The 12658-nt window shown below is 46.7% G+C and overlaps 1 protein-coding gene across 2 annotated transcripts in view; it reads left to right on the top strand.

Annotated features, from left to right (window-relative positions):
* Positions 1–1469: 1469 nt before the first annotated feature.
* CDK4 (cyclin dependent kinase 4) overlaps positions 1470–12658 on the top strand; it is a 112453-nt gene continuing 101264 nt past the window's right edge. The window contains exons 1-2 of one of the 2 annotated variants that reach the window (XM_068267408.1): positions 1470–1623; positions 6207–6507. The gene's annotated coding sequence lies outside the window, so the exon portion shown is untranslated. The remainder of the gene's footprint in view (positions 1624–6206; positions 6508–12658) is intronic. The other variant, XM_068267407.1, reaches the window with a different exon arrangement.

Genomic DNA, 12658 nt, shown 5'->3' on the forward strand with positions numbered 1-12658 from the left:
GATGTCCTTGCAGCACACAAGTGTGGACAGGCCCTCAGACTGCTGTTACACTACTGGCCAGCCATTGACAACCGGCTTGTAAACGCATGTAAAAACGTTATTGCAGTCACATACTCATTTGCAGATTAGCCCCACAACCATCAGGAAACAATCAAAGAAAGATACAATCTGCCCTACTTTTCTGGATAATGCATGCGATATCTTACTCAAATTACTGGCTAATGCACATATTGTGCAGCAAAACGCTTCCAGGGAACCATCTGCGCTTCCTGCAGACACACGGGAGATCCTTAGCTTTGTACACATGTCAGATGGAAGTCATCCAAAAGGACTGATTGACCAATTATTGATAACGAAACTGGAAGTGAACTACAAAAGACAATGATAAACGACGTTCTCAGTCACTTTGTTGGATTGTTTCAGCTGACAATCATTCATAATCAAGAGCGTTTAGAGGAATTGGTAGATCATGAACGAAGAACCCCAGAAGTGTGGCTGCAGTAAATGAAGACGTGCTAAATTATCCGACGATTCATCGTGTTGTGCGTACATACACCATCACTAATGATGTGTTGCTTCACAAATCGGTCTTCCATCGTTAATTTTGAATGACTTTTGAACGACTTCCATCTGTTGTGTGCACGAAGGTGCCCATACATTATATGATGTATGGGCAGATCGACCAAGAGACAGATCTCTCTCTGATTGAATCTGATTAGAGAGAGAGATCTGTCGGTTGCCAATACATCGCAGGCTGATTCCCAATTGATTTCAGCACAAAATCTCTTGAAAATCAGCCTTGTGACACCGCATCCGCTGCCCCTTGCGATGTCCCCCCAATGTAAGATGTGTTTGCGCTACACGCAAACATGCACTCGATGTGGTTGCCAGCATTACGCGGAAGGAGCTCTGAACCAGAGACGGACACGGACAGGTAAAGCATACTGGCACTGGCAGGCACATTTTACATTTGGGGACGGCGCCAGGGGTTTTATTGCGTTTTTCAATCGCCGTTACTGCCGCACACACATTCGACCACGACAGCCCGACATCTTCCAGCATGTCCGATCAATTTCGGCACAGAATTGGTCCCATCGTTGATCGGGCATGCTCTTGGCGGCGCAGATTTTCCTCTGATTCAATAATTATGAAATCGGATGGTCAATCGGCCGCCAAGTCGATAGATGTATTTGCACCTTAACTGATGATTCATTTTTATTTTATCAGTTGATTGAAACATTAAGATTGCTATGTAGCTATCAAACATTTTAAAGTTGTAAAATATTACAGCATAGCATGCAAACACTTGTTATCGTTCCCTCTGTCTCTTTGAAGCACTACAAGCATGCAGCATGCCTGCTAACTGTACAGATATCAAAGTGGCACATGACAGTTACTTATTGGGCCGGGCCACAGTATTGGTAGGAGGGCCAGTGAGGGGTGAGCCCCGGCCCAGCAGTGGGAGTGAGTCAGGGCAGGAAGTGAATCTCCTCTGTGCGCTGCTGCAGTGAATGGTGTGCTCTCAGCAGCATGTGATGTGAATTGGAGCCATATCGCCTGCGCTCTATACGGACGACTCGACATGACTGTGATCGTGCGCTGCTAACTTCACATAGCGTCCAGGTGAGCGAGCAGCACTTCCTGTCACAACAAAGTCCTTTTAAACTTTGTATTTTAATGCACGGTAGAGCAAGGCGCTGAGGATCTCATATAAGCTAGAGCTATCTAAGCAAAGATAGTAGTTTAATAGTTAAATTAGTACAGTATAGCTGAGAAGCGTCATCTGCACGGGAAATCGCCTCTGATTCGCGGATCGCTGCTGGGAAGAGCGCCCCTCACTGGCCACATCATGTGAGTGACCCGGAGTGCAAAGGGTGCAAGGCTTGGATGCAGAAGAGCAACAGATGGGGGATCCTCCGCGAGGCGAGCGCTGAACTTCAGGCAGACTTTTTTTTCCCCCTGGAAATTCCAAGCTTTGACCTAATGAGAAAAAAGTAGTTGTGTGGCAGGAAGGGGAGGAGGAATAAGGGGGTGAAGAGGTGGGTGTCTGACAAGAATGGAACTTAATTATTCTAAATTGAGAGCGAGGGGGGCGGTGAGTGGAGCTGGGCCTCCTCTGTGCTGTCCATTCATGATAAGAGTCCATGTGCTGCGCACAAAAGAGAATTTCCCAGGCTGCTGCAGCACGTGGGGTGGGCAGCTTCCCTTCATTATGCATTCATGTGCAGAGCTGGCCAGACTGCAGCATGGACTTTATTTCCAGCTGAGAATTTCCATTTTAGCTTGGCTGTACTCCTGTAGCACTGGTTATATACTAGTGCATGAAGCACTGGAGCACATGCCTGACATGGTGCTATGTAAAGAGGCATTTGATGAATTTTGCAATGCTACTGTGCAACCAGTTGCTCTTTCACAAACTAACTAGTCATTTCTTTCTGTTTTGGATAGAATGGGGATTGTGTAGAACCTCTGCTAGGTGTGAGTTCCTGTCTGTGTTCTAGTGTGGTAGATTTATTTATTTGTTTATAAAGCACCAACATATTATGCAATGCTGGGCATTCGTTAAAGGAGTTCTCTGGACTGTCTAAATAAACAAAACCCGACACTTACCTGGGGCTTCTATCGGCCCCCTGCAGCCACACTGTCGTCCTATGAGCCTCCGTTCCCTGCCGCCAGTCCCGGTCTAATCAGCCTCATGATTAGACTGTGGCCGCGCTCGTCATTGGGAACTTACTGTGCAGGCGCAGAACAAGAAAACTTTGTACTGTGCAGTAAGCTCCTGATGATGCTTGCGGAAGCGAGCATTATTCGTCTTGTTAGACAAATATTACACCAGGACCGGCGGCGGGAAACGAAGCATTGGAGAAGGACGGCGCGGGACATTACAGCTGCAGGGGGCCGATAGAAGCCCTAGGCAAGTGTCTGTTATTCTTTAGACAGTCCACAGAACCCCTTTAAGGTTATACGATATTTAGGGGTGACATACAGCAATAAGACAATACAGGAATACATGCAAACCAGATCACGCAGCACAGTATGAGTACAAGGTAATGCTTAGTCAGTCACTGGGTGGGAGCATGGAGATTAGGCAAGTCAAGTTCACTCAGATCCATAGGATGGGTGTATGATAATGGAGATGTGGGAACAGGTAGGAGACACAAGGAGGGAGCGGTGTGATCATCGCTTGCCAGCTGTTCAGTGTAACTATTGGGCAATGGTCGGTGGCTTCAGCCTTTGGGACTAGTGGTGAGACCCATGCATATACGTTTGGGTACCAACTCCATGGACCTTCCGATTCGAACATTGTATCAAATCGAGAGTTGGTTTCGCAACATGGCTGCCTGATTAAGCTGTTTCTTGATTTTTGGCCAGAACCATGGTTCCAGGGACTCAATTGCGTGCATGACCGTAATGGCGTCTGATGTGACGAGTGGTGTGGTCCCCGGCTGGTGCAGTGTAAAGTCTCACCCCTCTGCTGGCTCAGCTCCTGACCTCCTCTGGTGTCCACCATCACCACGATCGCCTGTTACATGTGACACTGGTGCATTTGTGACATCACTGCATGTGCTGAGTCACATGGTACAGAGGAGGCCGGGAGTTGAGCTGGTGAAGAGGTGAGACTTTTGAAACACTGAGCACTGGTGGTTGGGGGGGCATGCTTATACTTTGAGGGCAGCCCAGTAGGCAGCAGCAGCACAATTTCAAAAAGGTTTCATGCTGAAATCAGAAATCGATGTTTAGTGTATGGCCAGCTTTACATATAACATCTGTTTACCGCTAGCTGATTGCCCTGTGTGTCATACGCTATAACAAGGTGCTAGAGTTTTAAGCAGACCCTAGCATTCGGTAGATCAGCAGGTGACTAAATGGTAACTGGCTGATCATCCATGTGCAGTGTTCTCCCCAGGATTTTTTTCCAGCCGGGTGGTATGAAAAAGTAGCCGGGTGGGGCACGGGGGAAATTTGAAGGTGTGGAAAATTAAATGTGCCTTAATTATTACTTATTTTTCAAAGCTTAATAAGACTTTTATTTAAGATTTAATACTTGTACCAGAATATTTGTGTTACATTTATAGGACATTTAAAGCCAAAGGGATATGTTGGCTGCCATATTTAATTCCTTTTAAACAATGGCTATCCTGCTGATCCTCTGCCTCTAATACTTTAAGCCATAGAACCCGAACAAGCATGTTTGATGAGGAGCAGTCCGCTCCGGCCCACGTAGTGGTGATTGACAGCGCCGATCGCGCAGGCGAAGTACAGAGCGACCTCCAGGTCGCTCTGATGTCATCGCCGGGGTCCGGGTCGGAGCTCCGGCAAACGGCTGCGCGCAGAGATGCGGCGAGGGAGGTCCTGGGAGCTTGGGGCTGGAGGAAGCCCCCGGTAAGTAGCGTTCATTTTTTTAAATTTGCCTTACAACTCCTTTAATATGACTCTATGAGGTTGATTCATCAAAGGAAATTGCGCAAGCAACCTCCTGTTGGTTGCACTAATAAATCAGCGCAACTTAATTTGTTTCCCTGCACGCACGTGTTCGCGTAGCGTACATCACTAAGCAACTGTAAGCTGCAGCCATTGCTTAGTTATGCACACAACGCTGTCACTAGTGCAAGTAGCATGCAAGGAAACAAAATTAAGTTGCGTCGATTTATTATGAGCAACAGGATGTTGCTAGCGCTATTTCCTTTGATTAATCACTTATACTTTATGTTATGTATATTTGCTGTTTTCAGGGGGTTTTTTAGCAGTTTTTTTTTTTTTTACTCGTTGTGTATTTTTTTTTCTTTTTTTTACTCGATCTGTATTTATTCCCTGCAATAGCTCCCAAATAGCCCCCGACAACCCGCCCGCAACATCCCTCATATGGCTTTACATCACACGGCCTGTCAGCCTGTTATAGCATACTTACAGGCTTGACAGCGTCCGTGCACGCAGACAGCCTCAATGCGCGCCTCTGAACTGTCGGCTGCCTCGCGCGCTGGTCCCGCCCCCTACTACTGCACGGAGTCTCTGAAGAGACAGTCTTCAGCCTCGCGCGTTGGTCCCACCTCTACTGCTCAGCCAATTAATGCACGAGCTCGCCGGGAAGCGCGAGATCTTGTGTACGGAGCAGCGCTGCTTGTTTTTTTTTTTTTTATGAGAGAGCCCAGCGCAATAGCCGGGCACCGGTGAAGATAGCTGGAACACCGCCAGCCGGGCGGTAATTGAATTTACCCGGGCGGCGCGCCCACTTGATTAATCCTGCTGAGAACACTGATGTGACTCAGCCCTCGGCAGCATAGAGGACAGAAATCTTGATTCTGATTTACCATGGTGTTTTTTTGTTTGACATTGGGCAGAACACCCCCTTTTCCTCTGGGCTGAATTGGATCTTTTTCCACACTAGGTAATTGAATTTAGATGCTAAATGATTGGTACTTGAACACAGACCAATAAGCAGGTAGTTAGTTTATTGGTTTCTGAATCGGATTAGTCTCGTGCAAAGATCCATTTTAGCCCTGGGAAATTCTGCTCTGTGATGCAAGAACTTGCTCCAAATTTGGAGTCAATTCGCATTTTTAATTGGGAAGTGTTGTAAAGAACATGCTTTGCAATGTTTCTGAACATGTCTGCAAAAATACATAGGGGAAGATGCAGCAAGCAGGCCTCATCCGCCCTCTATGGAGGACCACATAATGGGAATGAACCCAATGGGTACTGTGTTCTTGTGCAGCAAGCAGGCCCGTATTTACATCACAGGAGCCTATAGGCACAGATGTCCTGGCATCCTAGACTTCATCCTCCATGAACCTACAAACCCCTGCTGAGCTGCACTGCAAGTGTGCTGGCTGTCACTTCTCCCTTACTTCACCTACCTGTCATAGGTAGCTACTGGTGTCCGTCAGCATTAGGTAGCTAGAGGTAACCTAGCTAGTGGTGCCTAAATCTCATCAGTGGAATGCCAAGAGCTGGGTGAGTAACAACCCAGACTTGAGGTCACGTGGTACAGGCGTCGCCATGGCGATAGAGAGAACACACGGGGAGGCGCATCAGTGGATAGGTGAGCAAATACTCCACTACAACACTCATCACAGGCCTGAGAGGGGAACACATTTTGCACAAGGGGGAGTCCTGGTGGGGGTCTGTCGTTCACTCTTCAACTGAATGCCTTCTTTTTGAGTGACATCTTTCCATCTTGTCTGATCTTTAATTTTGTATGATTTCAGCTGTAAATCAATGGAAATTACAATCAGGTGGCCATGTTGCATCTGCCTACAAAATAAAGTAAAACTGGAAAATCAAGGAGAAGGACCTGAGAAAGGGACAGGGCTGTGTTCTGTGTAACCAACAGCTGCATACAGACACCATTGAGAAATAATACCACACACATATCATTCAGGATTTACAGGACCAGCTCTCAGGCTGTTAATGGGAACCCCTACTGAGACGTGGGAGATGCCCTTCAGCAGTAAATATAACCACAAAGGCTGCCTAGACCAGATTGGCAAAATAGTGTTTATTTAAAAGGTGAGGCTTTAAATTGTAAATCTGCGTACTAACAGAGGACCTTTTTGTTTTGGGTAGCATTGTGTTATATGTACTGGTGTCCCCCACTGACTGCTTGTTCCTTTTCAGCAATCCACGAAAGGCAGCCATACATCTAGCGATGATGGGCAGATTCGACCAAGAGACAAATCTCTCTCTAATCGAATCTGATTAGAGAGAGATCTGTTGGCTGCTCATACACCGCAGGCTGATTCTCGAACAATTCCATGCTGAAATCGATCTGGAATCAGCCTAGTGACGCCGGCTCGCAGTGTGGGCCTGTGAGAAGTCACACGCACCCTTACTAGGCAACCACATGGGGTGCGTGTATGAATAGCGGAGCGAACTCAGAGCAAACTGCGGACAGGTAATGTATAGAGTGCACTGGGCACATGAAACATTAGGGGGACAGCACCAGGGGTTTTGTTGCGTTTGTTGCTCATCCTGATATCCGCTCGCCTTTACTGCTGCGCATCGGCTTGAGGTCTCTGTTGTGTTCCTTGTACATGATGTATTTATTTATACATTACCTGGCCTGTGTTGTGGTGCCCGTCTCTCTTCAGAGTCCATTGCTCTTGCATTAGAACTATACATGTGTGGCTGGGGTGTACACCGCAGATGGAAGAATGGCGGATTGGGAAGATAGGTGGGCACCGCTACACAGGACTATGGAATGTATTAATGCACACATGTACATTTATACACTGGGGGGCAGCTCCAGGAGGGGATCATTGCATTCGTCACTCGTCATGATATCACTAGCGCACCCCTGATCGACCATTGACATCTTGCATCTTACCAACTTTATTTGTCTTTTAATATTCTCATTACCTCTCTATTTATTTAAAGCAAACCTGAACTGAAAATGAGAAAATTAGTTGTACATGTAGAACTAATGTTAAATAGAAAATTAGAAGCATAGTACAGAATTGCATTTTTTTATTTTTAGTTTAAGATCTGCATTTTTTAGAATGTAGATTGAAAACAGAAATTACAGAAATAAATACCCTTTGAATGCTTCAGCACTAAAATGTTATCGGCATTGTTTCTTTAGCCAGATAAAAGTGATAAGTGTTTTGTCTTCTGTTTACTTTTGCATAGAATCTGAGTAGAGATAAATTTTGTTTTTTTGTTGATTCTGCTCATATACTACAGGCTGATTCCCGTTCGATTTCAGCATCAAATCTATAGGGAATCGGCTGAGTCCACACCGCCGCTGCCCCCAATGTATAATGTGCCCCCCACCCCTTTGTGTGCATTTGTCCTGTAGCAGCCTCGGTGCGGTGTCCGTAATCCTCCAGGCGGCTATCCGTACACGCCACTGGTGCATAGCGTTTGACATCAGACACTATGCACCTGTAGCGTGTACATAGAGCCGCCCGGAGGTTACAGACACCATGTGGAGGCTGCTACAGGACAGGTAACATATAAATGCAGACCCCGGGCACATTTATACATTGCGGTGGGGGTTTAGTCGTATCGTCGCTCGTTCCGGAAATTGCCGCCATACAGCCGCACACCCGACCACTTCGGCTCAACATCTTGCGGCATGCACGATTGACCATGCGAACAATTTCCGTCCTGAAATTGGTCGCTTTGTCGGTCGGGCATGCACTTGGCGGTACCGATTTTTATCCAATTCGATTATATTAATCTAATTGGATGGTCGATCGGCTGCCAAGTCGCCTGATGTATGGCCACCTTTAATTTGTTTTTTTAACACTTGCTGTACAGGAAAACAAAAAGGGACTTCATTATCCTGGCGGTGAGACTACTTCCGGATTTTATGCAGGGAATACACGGGTTGATCCGGCGGCCGATCAGCCCCCGGATCGACTCCCGCCGCGGATCGATTAGCGCTCGTCCCCGCCGGCGCTCCTCATCAGCTGCTCGACTCCCTGCCATTGTCCGCCGGCGGGGGTCGAGCAGCGTGATCGGACTGGCTGAATATTATCAGCTGGCCGGATCAGCTGCTCGATACACGATACAGAAACGTGCCGTGTATCCCCAGCATTAGGGTCTAAAATTGATGCAATTTTTTTTCTCATGCGTTTAAACCCTAAAACCAGAGAAAAAAAATCACACCACAGAGATATCTGCAGCAGCCCAGCACATTAATCACCTCCCCTGTATCCAGCACTGCATCTGGTGGCGCTGTATGACAGACTGCAATCTCAACAGAGGGATTCAGAGCCTCTGAGGACTGGAAGAAGAATGGCTGCTGGTGTCTGGATTCTGGGGGAAGGGAGTTGCAAAACCTGCGGCGCATAATACTCTGCATTCACCTCCTAGCAGCTACCAAGCATCAGGCTGGAGGTTACCACTCTGAGCTGTAGATTACCCACTCCACTCGGGGCTACCGCTAAGGACGTTAAAGGAAGCCTGTATCAAGAAAGGGTGTGAAAAATTCACTTACCTGGGGCTTCTGCCAGCCACCTGCAGCCGGCCTGTGCCCACGCTGTTACCAAACGATCCTCTGGTCCCTCCCACCTGGCTCACTTTTGCTTTCTGCAGTCGCCGTCCACTGTGCCTGCGTAGCCCTGGCTGCGCACTTCCTAGTATATGCTCCCGTCGCTGCAGATTTTCTCGTTTTCTCACGCGACAGGAGCGTGTACGAGGATGTGGCAGCGCAAGTGCAGTGGACGGTGAGTACGAAAGTGAGCCGCGGCATGGGACCGGAGGATTGTTTGGTAAGGGTGTGGGCACAGGGTGGCTGCAGGTCCGATTTAAGGCAATTTCTTAGTAGGGCTATGTGTACCTATATTTATCTCATGTCACATCAGTTCAGGTACCCTTTAACCTCCTGAGCGTTACGCCGCTCAGGAGGTTTTCCAGTTAGAGTGCCCCTGGAGATTCTAAAAGCTTTCTTGCCCCCACAAGCTGTAGCTAGCACCAGGCTAGCTAGCATAAGCAGCCGGCACCCTCCGATCGCCGCCGCTCCCCCGATTATACTTCCCCCCCCCCCCCCCCCCCCCGTTCCAGCGATCGGCGCAGCCTCCCCTGACAGCTCCGGTCTTCAATATGGGGAGGATCACACATGACATCGCCGACGTCATGCGCAGACCCGATCCTCCCCATAGAGAGACCGGAGCTGTGCGGAAAGGCTGCGCCGATCGCTGGAGCCAGGGGGGTTAATGTATTAAGTGGCTGGATCGGAGAGTGCTGGGCACTTGGACTAGGTAGCCTAGTGCTAGCTACAACTTGTGGGGCCATAACATCTTTTAAAATCTTTGTGGGGGAGTTGTAATTGAAGGAAGCGGTATGCCCGACACAGTGTCGAGCAGACCGCTAAGGAGGTTAAAGGTGACCATACTTATACCAATTTGGCGGCTGATCAACCATTCAAATTGATGATCAAATTGTATGAAAATCGGTGCTGTAAAAAGCAGGTCCGATCAACGATGCAACAAATTTCTGGCCAAAATTGGTTGCATGTATCGATATCGAGCCAACATGCTTTTATTGGGTGCGTGGCGGTAAAGGAGTGTGATAATCACAACGCAACGGAAACCCGCCCGCTATCAAGCAAAATTTTCCATCTGGTCCAATTGACCGAATTGATCGATTTCAAATGGTAATCAACATAACGTGTTACCAATTTCACAGCAGATTCGACAGCAGATAATCAAATAGTGTATGCCTGCTTAGGAAGAGATAGGCCTCTGAATCCTAATGAGGCTTCCCATAGTGTTCCCCGTTGCTGCTTGCAGACCCTTCAAAGATTACTGACAATGGCTTGACGGTAATCTGATCTGGTCATACTGCACCTGCGCACTCCTCTTCAAGCACAAGCGCGGCCGTACTGCACCTATGTGAGTAAGGCCGCACCTGCACAGTAAGCTGGAGACGCTCATTCATTTGATTGCAACGGCAGTATACACTGGTCAATTTCTACCATCGATCAACGGCCGATTTGACTGCTCTGATCCAATCGCCTAGAAATCAATGAAGCATGATCGATCGATTTCTGTCCGATTTCAATCGATTTGCTCTATCGGTCCGGATGGAAAATCTTGGTCGATCGGCAGCTGGCTGAAATCAATAGACTTCATTCTGAAATCTATTGGAAATCTGTTCCTAGTGTGTGGAACACATCAGATTCCTGTCAGATTCGGCCTGACAGGAATTTATTTGATGCTCGAATCTGCTGCAAATCTATAAGTGTATGGCCACCTTAAAGGTAGCCATGAAATCGATGGATGAAATCGACCAGTGTATGGGCACCTTTACAGTGTTGTTGAGTTGCCTGCAGTCGTTCAAGACGGTAGACTGGTGAAGTCCTAGCTCTTGAGAAAACAGAATAGAAATTTTCCAGCCTAGTAAACATCAATGCTTGTCGTCCCTGACTTATGGGTGTCTGACTCACAAAAGACCCAAAAATAAGAGCAAATAAAAAAGAAAACTCTTTTTTTTTTTTTTAGCAAGACCTAGTTTTTGAGAAAATTGATGTATAAAAATTCAAACAAATGTTTTTTAATCTTGGTAAAATTACATTTTGTTTTGCTGGGGTACATTCTACTATACAGCGAGTTCCTTAAAGGAATTGTCAGGCAAAAAAAAGTTTCTTACCTGGGGCTTCTACCAGCCCCATGCAGCCATCCTGTGCCCTCGTAGTCACTCACTGCTGCTCCGGTCCCCCTCCGTCAGCTAGTTTTGTTTTTGACGACCCCATGTTCACGGATCGCTCCTACGCCGCTGTCTTCAGCCTTCTCTATTGCCGCTACAGTACTATTCTCTGGCAGAGGGAGCGCAGTGCGCTTGCTCAGACTGGCTGCCACTGGCCGAATTTGCGGAACCTGGTACACTTTAACACAGTTTATACATTTTAAAGTAAGCCTGTAAGCCAGCGCTTGGACCCTCTGTAAGTTTGCATGTATTATGTGAAATCAATTAAATTACAAAATTTGTGTGAAATTTTGTGTAAGGGTAACTAGCACATTATAATCATTAGGTCAGAGGGAGGCACAAAGGTTAATTGGGGGTTGATTGTTGTTGGTTACAGCACAGTGGATGCAGAGGTGGCACAAAGGGGGATGCTGAAGGAACAGGGGAACAGATGTGACACGGGGACAGAGTAGGTACAATGTTATGACTAAGGGCTGGTTTTTTTTTTTTTGTTTTTGTTTTTTTTAGCGCTGGTGATTTTTCAAAATAGCCCTGAAAGAGCTTAAACCATGCTTTCCTATGCGCTAGTTCAGATTGGGACGTTCCGTTCGCTTTCCAATCTAAAAAGCGCGGCATGGACCATTTTCGAAGCGATTTTGCGATAATGGGAGGTATAGGAAAAGCGCAAAGCACTAGAAAAAGCGCTTTTGCCAGCGATTTCGTGGCCGTTTTTTTTCCCCTGTCAATTTAAATGTGAAGTTTTTCCGGGCTTTTTAGGTCCTTTCCCCTTTAAAAATAAGGCCTAGGACACTTCGAAATCGCCAAAAAAGGGCTTACAAAAGCACTTATCAAAAACGCCCAACGGACAGAAATCTCCGGAATCACAAAAAAAAAGCGCCAAACGTCCAATGCTAACGCGATCAGAACGCAATGTGAACAAGGTCTTAAAGAGAACCTGAACTGAAAATAAAAAAGTGCAAATAAACATAAACATGTCATACTTACCTCCTGTGTAGTCTACTCATCATCGATCTTTCTCCTCTCCTGTGTCCCATTTGTCCACTGTGATCTATATAATTCTCTGTCCTCCATTTTGAAAATGGCCATTACCCCATAACAGTACGCGCTCTGGCACGTACTGACCTACAATCGTGTTCTCCTTGTTCAATTGCTTGATGAAGCGGGATGTGGGCCTGTGAAACGCGTTGCATCATATCGGAGAATTGTTTTAAATATTGTTGCACTTTAAACGGCTTAATTTGGCCTGCTCATTCTTATACTTGGGGGAGGTGAATCCACCCATTTCCCTCCTTTTAATTGGTTTTAACTAAATTTTATCCTTTTTGGCGCCTATTATCCCTGTTTATACTATGGTGGTGAGGTAAGTATGTAAGCTACATCATGCGTTTTATTTTAAATAATTTTACTCTCTTCAGGTTCCTTTTTTAAAGGGGAACTGAAGTAAGAGGTATACGGAGGCTGCCATATTTATTTCCTTTTTAAGCAATACCAGTTGCCTGGCAGCCCT

Source organism: Hyperolius riggenbachi, chromosome 2, assembly GCF_040937935.1.
Source record: "Hyperolius riggenbachi isolate aHypRig1 chromosome 2, aHypRig1.pri, whole genome shotgun sequence".
NCBI lineage: Eukaryota > Metazoa > Chordata > Amphibia > Anura > Hyperoliidae > Hyperolius > Hyperolius riggenbachi.